Genomic DNA, 12,635 nt, shown 5'->3' with positions numbered 1-12,635 from the left:
GGATTCGCATCAAATCCGCAGTGTAGTTCACAGCCATTGTTAATCTATTGGAAATGGAGATTAGTTGTGCACATGCTGCGGAAAAATCCGCGCAGATTTGCAGCGTTTTTTTTATTGTAGCGTGTCAATTCTTTTTGCGGATCTGCAGCGTTTCTGCACCCATTGACTTCCATTGAGTCAGGCACATCCGCAGCAAAACCGCAGATGTAAAAAAAGATCTGCAGATTTGCTGCAGATGTGGGTGCTAGAAATCCTGCAGATCGGGAGGAGGGAAGTGTGTGGGCGGAGACTGTGTGCGTGGGTCTGCGTGTATGTGTTTATGCGTGTCTGTGTGTGTGTGTCCCTGAGTGTGCGGACAGGGAGTATACGGTTGGTTTATATTTTTACTTTTTATTATAGGAGACTGAGGGCGTCGCTTGGATCTGGGCGTGCAATAAAAATTTGAAAACCGTGTTGTATTTTATTTCATTAAAATACTTTATTCTTATGTGTGTGTGTGTGTTTTTTTAACCCTTTCAAAAGATTAATAATGGATAGGTGTCTTATTGACGCCTCTCCATTATTAACCGGGCTTAATGTCACCTTACAATAGCAAGGTGACATTAACCCCTTATTACCCCATATCCCACCGCTACACGGGAGTGGGAAGAGAGGGGCAAAGTGCCAGAATTGGCGCATCTTATAGATGCGCCATTTCTGGTGCGGCTGTGGGCTGGTATTTGTAGCCGGGGGGGGCCAATTTCCATGGACCCTTCCTAGGCTATGAATATCAGCCCGCAGCTGTCTGCGTAGCCTTTCTGGCTATAAAATATAGGGGAACCCCACATCCCCTTCACAGGCTACAAATATTGGCCCCCGGCCTTCGGCTTTCCCCCTCTAGCGCAGAAAATTGCGCGGGAGCCCGCGCTATTTTTTTCCAATTTTTTTTTAAAATGAAACATTGTTCATTAATAAACATGGATATGGATATATCTATGTATCTATATATCCCATATTTATCTATCCATCCCATATCTATCTATATATCCAATATCTAATCTATTATCATCTGTCTTATCTGTATGTGTAATGGAGTGTGGGTTGGACAAATGTAAAAGAGGAGGTTGGACAGAAATGACATCACAAATTTTTTTTTTTTGTTAAAAAACATATCTTTATTTAGCTTACAAAACCGCATACAAATCCGTATGTAAAAAGCGCATCAAAAATGCACCTGCGTTTTCTGCCAAGAGATGCGTATTCTGTGCGGAAAAATCCGCACTGGAATCCGCAACGTGTGCACATACCCTTATACTTGACTGTGGCTCCTCTCTATGACTGTAACTCCTCTCTATAACTGTAGCTCTACTCTGTGACACTGGCTACTTCCGTGACTGTGACCTTAATCCATAACTGTGGTTCCAATCCATGGCTGAAATGTGTGCTGTCTACTCGTTCTCTAACCCTAGAACCTATCTGGAGTATTTTAGAACACATTCAACATTGATAATTTATGAGCCAGAGCTGTCTTCCCCTGCAGCCAGTCACAACTATTATCTTCTCCAGTGGATGCTGGAAATCAATTAACTCACATACAATGCAAATGAATCTGCATAACTGTAGGTAATGAAGAAGGAACACCTACATAGCCCCTGGCTCCTTGCAACTGTTTTGCTATTTCCTGAAGTTTACACTATTTGGTCCAACTGACTGTGTGCAATATACAAGTTCATCAGGTATTGATGGGCGGTCGCTCTAGGGTTCTTGTCCCCTGACTCTGTGGAAACCATTATGTATTCCATTAAAACTCTCTGTGGCCAGGAGGGAATTATCCGCCACAAGAAATTGGCTGGTAATAAATCAGCGCTATACATGGTATGTAATGTGTTCGATTTATAAATGTCATTGGCGCTTATTTCTCCGTCTGGTTTGCTCACTCGTGTTTATTGCAATATTCTGCAGAATTCTTGTAGGCTTTTTCTTTTCATAATTATTCTTCATCCTTACACCAATCCACCAGAAGCCCCAGTAATAATACTGAAACCACATACAGTTGTGGCCAAAAGTAATGACACCCCTGCAATTCTGTGAGATAATACTCAGTTTCTTCCTGAAAATGATTGCAAACACCAATTCTTTGGTATTATTATCTTCATTTAATTTGTCTTAAATGAAAAAACACAAAAAGAATTGTCCTAAAGCCAAATTGGATATAATTCCACACCAAACATAAAAAAGAGGGTGGACAAAAGTATTGGCACTGTTCGAAAAATCATGTGATGCTTCTCTAATTTGTGTAATTAACAGCACCTGTAACTTACCTGTGGCACCTAACAGGTGTTGGCAATAACTAAATCACACTTGCAGCCAGTTGACATGGATTAAAGTTGACTCAACCTCTGTCCTGTGTCCTTGTGTGTACCACATTGAGCATGGAGAAAAGAAAGAAGACCAAAGAACTGTCTGAGGACTTGAGAAACCAAATTGTGAGGAAGCATGAGCAATCTCAAGGCTACAAGTCAATCTCCAAAGACCTGAGTGTTCCTGTGTCTACCGTGCGCAGTCTCATCAAGAAGTTTAAAGCCCATGGCACTGTGGCTAACCTCCCTAGATGTGGACGGAAAAGAAAAATTGACAAGAGATTTCAACGCAAGATTGTGCGGACGTTGGATAAAGAACCTCGACTAACATCCAAACAAGTTCAAGCTGCCCTGCAGTCCGAGGGTACAACAGTGTCAACCTGTACTATCCGCGGGCGTCTGAATGAAAAGGGACTGTATGGTAGGAGACCAAGGAAGACCCCACTTCTTACCCCGAGACTTAAAAAAGCCAGGCTGGAGTTTGCCAAAACTTACCTGAAAAAGCCTAAAACGTTTTGGAAGAATGTTCTCTGGTCAGATGAGACAAAAGTAGAGCTTTTTGGGCAAAGGCATCAACATAGAGTTTACAGGAGAAAAAAAGAGGCTTTCAAATAAAAGAACACGGTCCTTATAGTCAAACATGGCGGAGGTTCCCTGATGTTTTGGGGTTGCTTTGCTGCCTCTGGCACTGGACTGCTTGACCGTGTGCATGGCATTATGAAATCAGAAGACTACCAACAAATTTTGCAGCATAATGTAGGGCCCAGTGTGAGAAAGCTGGGTCTCCCTCAGAGGTCATGGGTCTTCCAGCAGGACAATGACCCAAAACACACTTCAAAAAGCACTAGAAAATGGTTTGAGAGAAAGCATTGGAGACTTCTAAGGTGGCCAGCAATGAGTCCAGACCTGAATCCCATAGAACACCTGTGGAGAGATCTAAAAATGGCAGTTTGGAGAAGGCACCCTTCAAATATCAGGGACCTGGAGCAGTTTGCCAAAGAAGAATGGTCTAAAATTCCAGCAGAGCATTGTAAGAAACTCATTGATGGTTACCGGAAGCGGTTGGTCGCAGTTATTTTGGCTAAAGGTTGTGCAACCAAGTATTAGGCTGAGGGTGCCGATACTTTTGTCTGGCCCATTTTTGGAGTTTTGTGTGAAATGATCAATGTTTTGCTTCATTCTCTTTTGTGCTTTTTCATTTAAGACAAATTAAATGAAGATAATAATACCAAAGAATTTGTGTTTGCAATCATTTTCAGGAAGAAACTGAGTATTATCTGACAGAATTGCAGGGGTGTCAATACTTTTGGCCACAACTGTATAGTGAAGAGAGCAGGGTTAACCCCACATACTGGAGGATTTTCCTGACATATTCTTAACTGTATTTTACATCAGCAGCCATGATCTGTAAATAGCTGAGAACACACCAAAGGGATCTCATTGTTGAAATCAGTCAGGAAAAGGGTACAAAAACATTTCCAAGGCACTAAATCTACAATGGACACTGTGAAGACGTCATCAAGAAGTGACTTAACTTTGGCACAACAGTGACATTACCTAGAACTGGATGTCCCACAAAAATTAATGACCAGACAAGAAGGAAATTGGTCTGGGGGCGGCCAAGAGGCCCGAAGCAATATTAACCCCTTTCCAACATCGGGCGTATATTTACGCCGATGATGGACTCCCTCCCTTTGATGTGGGCTCCGGTGGTAAGCCCACATCTTTCCCAGGACACATCAGCTGTTTTGAACAGCTGACATGTGCCCACAATAGCCGCTGGTGGAATCGTAATCCACCCGCGGCTATTAACCAGTTAAATGCCGCTGTTAAACCTGACAGCAGCATTTAACAAGCGCTTCTGGCAATCGTGCCGGAAATACGCACACCGGTGTCACGCGTCATGTGATCGTGGGTCACCGGTGTGTCGACATGAAAACTGAAGGTCTCCTGGAGACCTCTATGGCTGTCAGTGCCGAATTGCTGTGAGCGCCACCCAGTGGTCGGCGCTCATAGGAAGTCAGCAATTCTACTACATAGAGGCTATCTGATTATCGCCTCTATGTAGCATAGTTTTGAAGGCTGAAGGAAGACCTTATGTCCATTTAGTTCAGCCTATTTTTAGTGCAGCTGTTCTGCATTGTTGATCCTGGGGAAGGCAAAAAACCCACAGAGTAGAAGCCAATTTTCTCCATAGGGAAAAAAATTAATTCCCCTAAGCTGGGTCAACCATCTACCTATAATATTATGTTATTCGTTACCTTCTATACTGTTACTCACAAGAAAAGCATCCATTCCTTTCTTAAATTCATTCAGTGAGTTGGCCATCACCAATTCCATGTAGCAGAGCCAATCGAGATGTGGCAGCTTCTAGTCTCCTATGGAGACTATTGAAGCATGCCAAAAGTAAAAAAAAATGTTTAAAGAGAGAAGAGAATGACCCTAAGTGTTCTTTCTCCAAATCACCAAAAAGTGGCTTAACAAGAAGAAGATGGAGGTTATGGACAGCCCAGCCCAAGGCAATATCTGAATTCAATAGAAAATCTGTGGTGACCTGAAGAGGGCGTTCTACAAAGGAGATGCCCCCGCAATGTGACAGATGTGAAGCTACTGCAAGGAAGAGGGGGCAAAGATCACCAATTTTAGATGTGCCGTGCTGAGAGACTACGACCAAAAATGGCTCAATGCTGCCTGAAATTCACAGGGGGCTGCAACAAAATATTAGGCCGGGGTCACACTACCATAGAATACGGACGTGTGCTATGTGAGAAAACATCACATAGCACTCGGACCAGTATTAATCTATTGGGCAGCTCACATCACCGTATTTTTTCTCAGGCGTATGCGATGTGCGTGTAAAATCGCAGCATGCTGCGATTGTACGCATACATTGTCCGAGACTCTCCAATGCAAGCCTATGGGTGCGAGAAAAACTCAGACGCCACACGGACCATCCATGTAGCTTGCGACAAATATGCACATATTTTCCTCATTTCAGCGCATTGAGCCATTTAATTCAATGGGGAAAATCAGTGAGAAATATAAAGCCATACACATGTCATACGGATGCCATACAGATACATAGGTGTAAGAAAATCACATTGCAAACGCATTACACACTGATGACCATACGGAGAACACTTGTGCGACTCTTGGCAGGGAGACTCAGATCAATTTTCCATACGTTTAGTGTGACTCCGGCCTTGGAGTGCAGATTTATTCAACCATATTATTTTTGTTCTATAACTTTCTTTTTCCACCCAAAAAGATTGACTTGTACATATTACGGTTGACGTTAAAGGTGGAAAAAGTTCTGAAATTATTCTTCTTCGTATGTCAAAAACCTGCTATTTTCACAGGTTTCTGTAGACTTTTTTTATTCTCTGTATGGATATAAAAAGTATTATCAGTTGTCATAGATCTTTATGTTCCTTTCACATTGGTTTTATATGCAGCTCTTGACATTGGAAACTAAATAGCCGGTCCCTCAACTCAGACTGTGACAACTCGTAAATTTAAATAGCATTAAGCCGGAGGACAAGACGCCGAGGTCTTAATCCGGATAATGGAGAACTCCAATAAAACCTGGCAGTGCTCATCTCCCTCTTATTGGTACTGCTGCTCCCTTCTATATACTCTGTATCGTGCTCATTAACAGCCGCCATTCGTGTACGAAATAACCCTTCAGATCACTGACCGCACACTCACCTGATCCTCTAATATTCTATAATAATCATATTATCTCACTCCATCAATGGTTGTGAATACAGCCAGCTATGGTATTATCACTGCTGCCACTCTCCTCCAGGCTAAGCGCTAGGAACTAGTGATGAGCGAGTGTGCCTGGATATAGTGTGCTCAGGTGTTATCAGAGTATCGTGGGTACTAAATAAATATGTTTGAGTCCCCACGGCTGCATGATTCGACGCTCTTAAGCCTCTTTCACACTTCCGTTTTTGAAACAAACGGATCCGCAATTTTTTTTGGCGGATCCGTTTTTTCCCCATTGAGTTGCATTACCGGCGGATTTTGACGGGATGGCCATCCGTTGGATCCGTTTTTTTGCAGATCCGCCAAAATGTTTGCGTCCGCCGGCATGTCTAAGGCCTCTTTCACACTTCCGTTTTTGACCATCAGTCAAAATCCGCCAGTTTTTGAAAAAAACGGATCCGCCATTTTTTTTGGGCGGATCCGTTTTTTTCCCCATTGAGTTGCATTACTGGCGGATCTTGACGGATGGCCATCCGTTGGATCCAGTTTTTTGCGGATCCGCCAAAATGTTTGCGTCCGCTGGCATGCCTGGACGGACCCTGCAACGTTTTTTTTTGCTGTAGGATCCGCATTTTACAGTGCGCATGCCCGGAGAAAGGAAGTCAGCCGGGGATTTAACCCTGAAATCCTTTCTGGCGGTGGAAAAAAAAATTCTCTCTCTCTTTCTCTCCCCTTCCCGTACTGCGGTTCCTTTAAAATTCTGCATTCAACGGATCCTTAAAAAAAAAACGTTCCGATGGCATCCGTTTGCATCAGTTACAAACGGATCCGCTTTCCGCCATTTTGGCGGATTTTAACTGACAAGAAAAAACGGAAGTGTGAAAGAGGCCTTACAGCCACAAATCATGCAGCCACAGGGACTTGAACATAGTACTCGAGCACCCACGATACTCGGATAAGGCTATATCCGAGCACGCTGGCTCATCCCTACTGGGGATCTGAATGCTGCATACTGCATTACATCATGTTTCTCATCATCCACCATACTGCACCATCTAACTTCATTCCCATCAGTCACTGACCTACACTTTACTCTGCCAAAACTTCTACTCCACTCTCTAAGACTTCCCCAGGGCTGATCATTCTTTCTCCCATTTACTGTCTACTTACCTATTACCTCTCATAAGTGTTAGACTTATGCTGATCCTCCTCATCAATGATTCTTGCCCATCTCGAGGACTTCTCCAACGATTCACCTTCACTTACCTTTGCCTTCCATTTTCTATCAGTTTTTATCCCGTTTTCAATTATTCTGTCACCTGTATCCAGTACTTCTCCTGTGCTTCCCTTCTCTCACTTCCGTCTACTACCACTGATCAATAGTAAACTTCTCTTATGCCTTTTATTTTTTCTTGACCTCTGTCTACCATGCTGCCTGTCACCGGCTTCCATCAGGTTTACAATTCTGCTGATCCCCCTCATGAATGATTTTCACTCATGTCTCCAGGACTTCTCCTGTGCTGCCCCTTCTTTCTTTCCTGACCTCTGTCTACCATCGTGCTGTCACCTTTGATAAATCCTAGGCCTATGCTGCTCAATTACAATAATGTTTTCTCCTCCGGTTAATGAATGTTGGCCTGATTTTTGCCATTATTTTTGTTTCCCTTTCCCAGTACATCATGTCATTGATCACTTCAGATTACATATTATGCTGAAATTTAAAGGGTCCCCACTGGCAGGTGTTCTACACTATTATATTCCTATTTCCGCAGTAGCTGGAGAGTGCCGTATTTCTAGGAGTAGGATCCCCCAGCCATCTACAACACACTGCTTCTGTTTCTATTATTTATTCTCAATGATTTTTTTGTTGCTATTCCTCTTTAAATGTTTAAAAATAAAAATAAATTTTCTTTGAGGATCCATTTTAATTGTAATTATCGACCGCACTCTCTGTATCTTTAATTACACAATGGCAGCTTAATTAGCACAAAGAAAAACAAATAATATCTTCAGTATGGAAATATCTGTCTTATTACAGAACATTTCCTGCACAGCTTCAACGTTGTGCTATAAAGAACATAAAGTTTACGGTATATTAAATACACTGGTTGTCATCCCCATTAAATCGCTGCTACCTGAGATAAGGGTCGGCCGGGGTTGACCCTTATTCTCAGCTCTTGTCTGTGTGATGCAGATGACTGTTTCACTTGTAGTTTTCATCTTGACTGATTGAACAAAAGGAATACACAAGTTATGGTACTTTTTTCGGTGGAAGCACCTCTTATATGGCATCATGACAAGACTGCAAGCTGTAAAAATACTGTATCCTTCGTCCACTCATCGGCAGTCTGTGATGTAGTAGAGCTCTCTTACGTAGACATCTCACATTCCGGAGACCGGATGGACGAGCGGCTTATTTATTATTTGTGTTTGATTCCCATCTGCAGAGAAGTCAATTCATGGTCACGTTTACAGGATTATCCAGGCAGTACACTAAATCCTAGTGCAGAACGGAGTGAGAACAAGAGGTTGGAAGAGCGCAGTTATCTCATTACCTGCAGGAAACCAGTCAAAAACTTTTCATCACCATTAAAAGGGTTGTCTGGGAGTTTATAGAATTTATCTAAAACCAGAAAATGTAATGAAGTTAAAAAAATAGCACTTATTCACCCATTTTCCTCCGGCATCAAATCTCTGGTGGTTATTGGTTACAAGGATGATGTCACCTACATACACACTACCGCTGCAACAATTCATTGGTGATGCTGGCATGTACTGCACGAAACAGCTGAGGCCTGTGGTTGGCTGCACCAATCACTGCAAAAATGTAAAGAAACACTGACAGCCACCACCACAGAAGTTATTTGTTTATTTAAGCCTGCCTTTTAAAAATCTCAGATAACCCCTTTAATGAAGTCATAAAAGGAAATAGCAGCTGTGGACATAGGCATCATTATGTGACCTGCGTACTACCCGTGTTATATTTGACAACACTGAAGTAATAATAATAATAATTTTATTTCTATAGCGCCAACATATTCCGCAGCACAGCAGTACAGCACAGACGCCACAAATAAGAGAGTATGTATATGTTCCAAGCACCTACCCGAGAGAGCCGAGAGAGTGAACCCCTTCAATTCATGTTTGAATGTGAAAAATATTCAGGATTGAGAGTCCTCAGTGGTTGATACCTTTTAATGGCTAACTGAAAAGATGGTAATACATTGCAAGCTTTCGAGACTACTCAGGTCTCTTCATCAGGCTAGCAACCTGGAGACCTGAGTAGTCTCGAAAGCTTGCAATGTATTACCATCTTTTCAGTTAGCCATTAAAAGGTATCAACTACTGAGGACTCTCAATCCTGAATATTTTTCTATCTACTGGCTAACACGGTACAAAGATATACATCTTTCCTGTTTGAATGTGGGCACTAAAATTTATAAGAACACAGGTGTTTACAGTGAATGTCCTGGGTTAAGGCAGTTACAGCATTGCACACATGATGTCAAAGTATGGAGGAGCTTATTAAGCAATTTGTCCAGGGCAATCTGCAGTAGCAGTTGCAACAGCAGCAACAAAAGAAGTTTCAGCAGCACCAGATGACTCTCTTGACAGAAACTGTCCTGGCCAAAGAGACAGCACCGCCCGCAAGTCAAAGTAAAGGTAGCTGTGTGAGGCAAACAGTATGGGATGCCTTGGAGAAAATGACTTTGGAGGATGACGTTGAGGATTTCCTCTCTTTGAGAAGGTGGCAGACAGGGAGAAGCTGCCCCCAGAGCAACGGGCAGAGGTTCTAGCTCTGTACCATAATGGGGAACAGCATAAAGCGTACTACGATCTTGCCCTGCAGGATTGTCATTGAATATGGCAAACTGAAGGCGGAGATTATGGCATGTTTGGGCATAATCCTGGCAGTTAGTGAACACCGGGTGTACCTCTGGCACTACCACAGGTACAAGCCTGCTCGGTCCCAGATGTTCAGCCTGTTACACCTGGCGCAAAAATGGCTGCAGCCAGAGACTGGGTCTCCGGGACACAGATCGTGAAAAGAGTGGTAGTGAACCGGTTTATCCAGTCACTACCTAAGTCCATGCAAAGCTGGGTTGCCCAAGGAGAGTCGCAGAATGCAGGTTATCTCATGATCCTTGTGGAAAGATACCTAGCTATGGAGAACTCACTGAGCAATCAATGGAGCCTGAGGTCACCTTTCTGGGATACCCAAAAGAAGGACTCAAGACTATCTCTGAGAGGCACCCAAAGAATCAGGAGGGATCAGAGCCAGGTTCAAGGGGTACATCTCGTACCAACTGTCTATAGGAGATGTCATGCCCCGCGGCATATATCAGCCTACTGTCCGTTGGTCTCAGAACCAATGGACTGCTCCATAGGCCGACACTTCTCATTTTTTGCATATCCCAAGTGCTTTGCCATACATCACCCTAGTGAGGGACCTCACCTGTGTCAGGTGACTGTGAGACTGTAACTGGACTCGGGAAGTTTGGTGACTCTCGTAAGGGCCATATTTCTGCATGTGTTAGTCCCAGGGAATTGGGTGGGGGTAAGGTGTATTCATGGAGATGTCAAATAGTATCCCATGGCCCGGGTCAACATACACACTGATTGTGGTTCCGTGTCCCATGAAGTAGGACTGGTCAAAGATTTATTGCATGCTATAATTATCGTATGTGACTTTCCATTGTTTTGGGATTTGTGTGCTAAAGCTCTAGAACCTAGTAGTCCAGTATACTTCCAGGATTTTGCTATGGTAACAAGGTCAAACTATGTAAAAGGTGAATTTTCTTTCACTGTACTGACTGTAAAGGAGGATGACTAAGCATTCTCTGAAGCCAATATCCCCAACCTGGAGGAATCAGTCACAGGACAACTTTGTGACTGTCAAGCTCAGGGACTTATTGGTAAATGATACTCTGGAAAATGTGTGTTAAGTGATGTTCCCCAGCAACACATAGGTTTCCGTATTTGGTCAGGCATAATGATATGTTGTGCCTAGGGACCAAAGTGAGGGGCTAGGTAAAAGAGTGTCTCCTCAAGGCCCAAGATGCAAAATCCAGTGGGTATAATTGTTTGGCTCATCTGAGACAATTTAGGCTTGAGGACGTGTACTTGTGTTTGTGCCAACAGTGGAGTGCCAATTCCTTACTAAATGGAAGCTACCCTTTGAGGTGATGGAGGTCAACTATTAAGTACACCAACATGGGAAAAGGAAGCCCTTTCTCATGTATTATTGCAGCCTTGTAAAACCCTAAAAGGATAGGGATCCACTTGAAACCCCTAGCTTGTTGGCCAAGTGAGTAGTTAAAATTTTGTGTGTCAAAGTGGCAGAAACGTTGTTGCTTTTCAAAAACAGCATGGCTGGAAAATGATACCAAAAATAGCGGTAGGTTCTTGAAGTTACTAGGTGTGCGTTGAAGATGGTGCCCAGCCCCCAGCTTTGGGCAGAGGGGTATCTAGAAAAGCCATGTAGGCTATGGGTTAAATCCTATCACTACAGGTCCTGATTAGGCGCACCTGGATAGCTAGGACTAGAACCAGACCATGTGTTCACTTTTTTCAGTCAGCTGGGTGAAGCTGAGCAGAGTGGGTTTAGTTGGAGCTGGAGAGAGACAAGCCAGAATCTCTACCATAAGAGACAACACAGGCTGTGTGCCCCAAACTGCAATTATCACTAGTTGCTATGGACGATAGCTTTTATAAGTGACCAAGATGGGGCTAGCTCAGCTGTCTCTAAATAGCCAGGCTCTATATTACGTATTTAGTTAGTGTCTGGACAAGGCAGCAAATTTTATGCTTAAGGTTTTGTTCTCGGTACTGGACAACTTGTCCAAACGTGCAGTTTTATTGCTTTCATAAAACTACAAAGGATTCAAAACCAAAACAGCCTTTTCTTGACACAAAGGTATAACAAGAAATAAACAGTTAATTCAGCAAGCACCTACAGGAGTAGCCTATCCAGTCTCGAGACCTGAACTCAATAGAAAATCTTTGGAGGGAGCTGAAACTTAATGTTGCCCAGCAACAGCCCCGAAACTTAAAAGATCTGTATGGAGGTGTGGGCCAACATCCCTGCTGCAGTGTGTGCAAACTTGGTCAAGAACTATAGGAAACGTCTGACCTCTGTAATTGCAAAGATATTTTCCGTAAAAAATATTAAGTTCTTTTTTTCCATTGTATCAAATACTTATTTCAAGCAATAAAATGCAAATTAACCCCCAAGGGTGGTTTGCACGTTTATGACCGGGCCAATTTTTATAATTCTGACCACTGTCCCTTTATGAGGTAATAACTCTGGAACGCTTCCATGGATCCCGGTGATTCTGACATGGTTTTCTCGTGATATATTGTACTTCTTGTTAGTGGTAAAATTTCATTGATATAACTTACGTTTATTTGTGAAAAAAACGGAAATTTGTCGAAAATTTCGCAATTTTCCAACTTTGAATTTTCATGTCCTTAAATCAGAAATATGGCGCACAAAATACTTAATAAGTAACATTTCCCACATGTTTACTTTACATCAGCACAATTTTGTAACTAAATTTTTTTTTTGTTAGGAAGTTATAAGGG

At 42.7% G+C, this 12,635-nt stretch overlaps 1 protein-coding gene and 1 long non-coding RNA gene across 3 annotated transcripts in view; one reads left to right on the top strand and one right to left on the bottom strand.

Annotated features, from left to right (window-relative positions):
* The window catches only part of DAB2IP (DAB2 interacting protein), a 300,678-nt gene that overhangs the window by 89,391 nt on the left and 198,652 nt on the right, over nt 1-12,635 (top strand). The window lies entirely within an intron of this gene.
* LOC141069337 (uncharacterized) overlaps nt 1-12,635 on the bottom strand; it is an 87,223-nt gene that overhangs the window by 978 nt on the left and 73,610 nt on the right. The window lies entirely within an intron of this gene.

This window comes from Dendrobates tinctorius, unplaced genomic scaffold, assembly GCF_039654945.1.
Source record: "Dendrobates tinctorius isolate UK_male_01 unplaced genomic scaffold, ASM3965494v1 ptg000013l, whole genome shotgun sequence".
Classification (NCBI taxonomy): Eukaryota; Metazoa; Chordata; class Amphibia; order Anura; family Dendrobatidae; genus Dendrobates; species Dendrobates tinctorius.
This window is presented reverse-complemented; position numbering and strand designations above follow the sequence as displayed.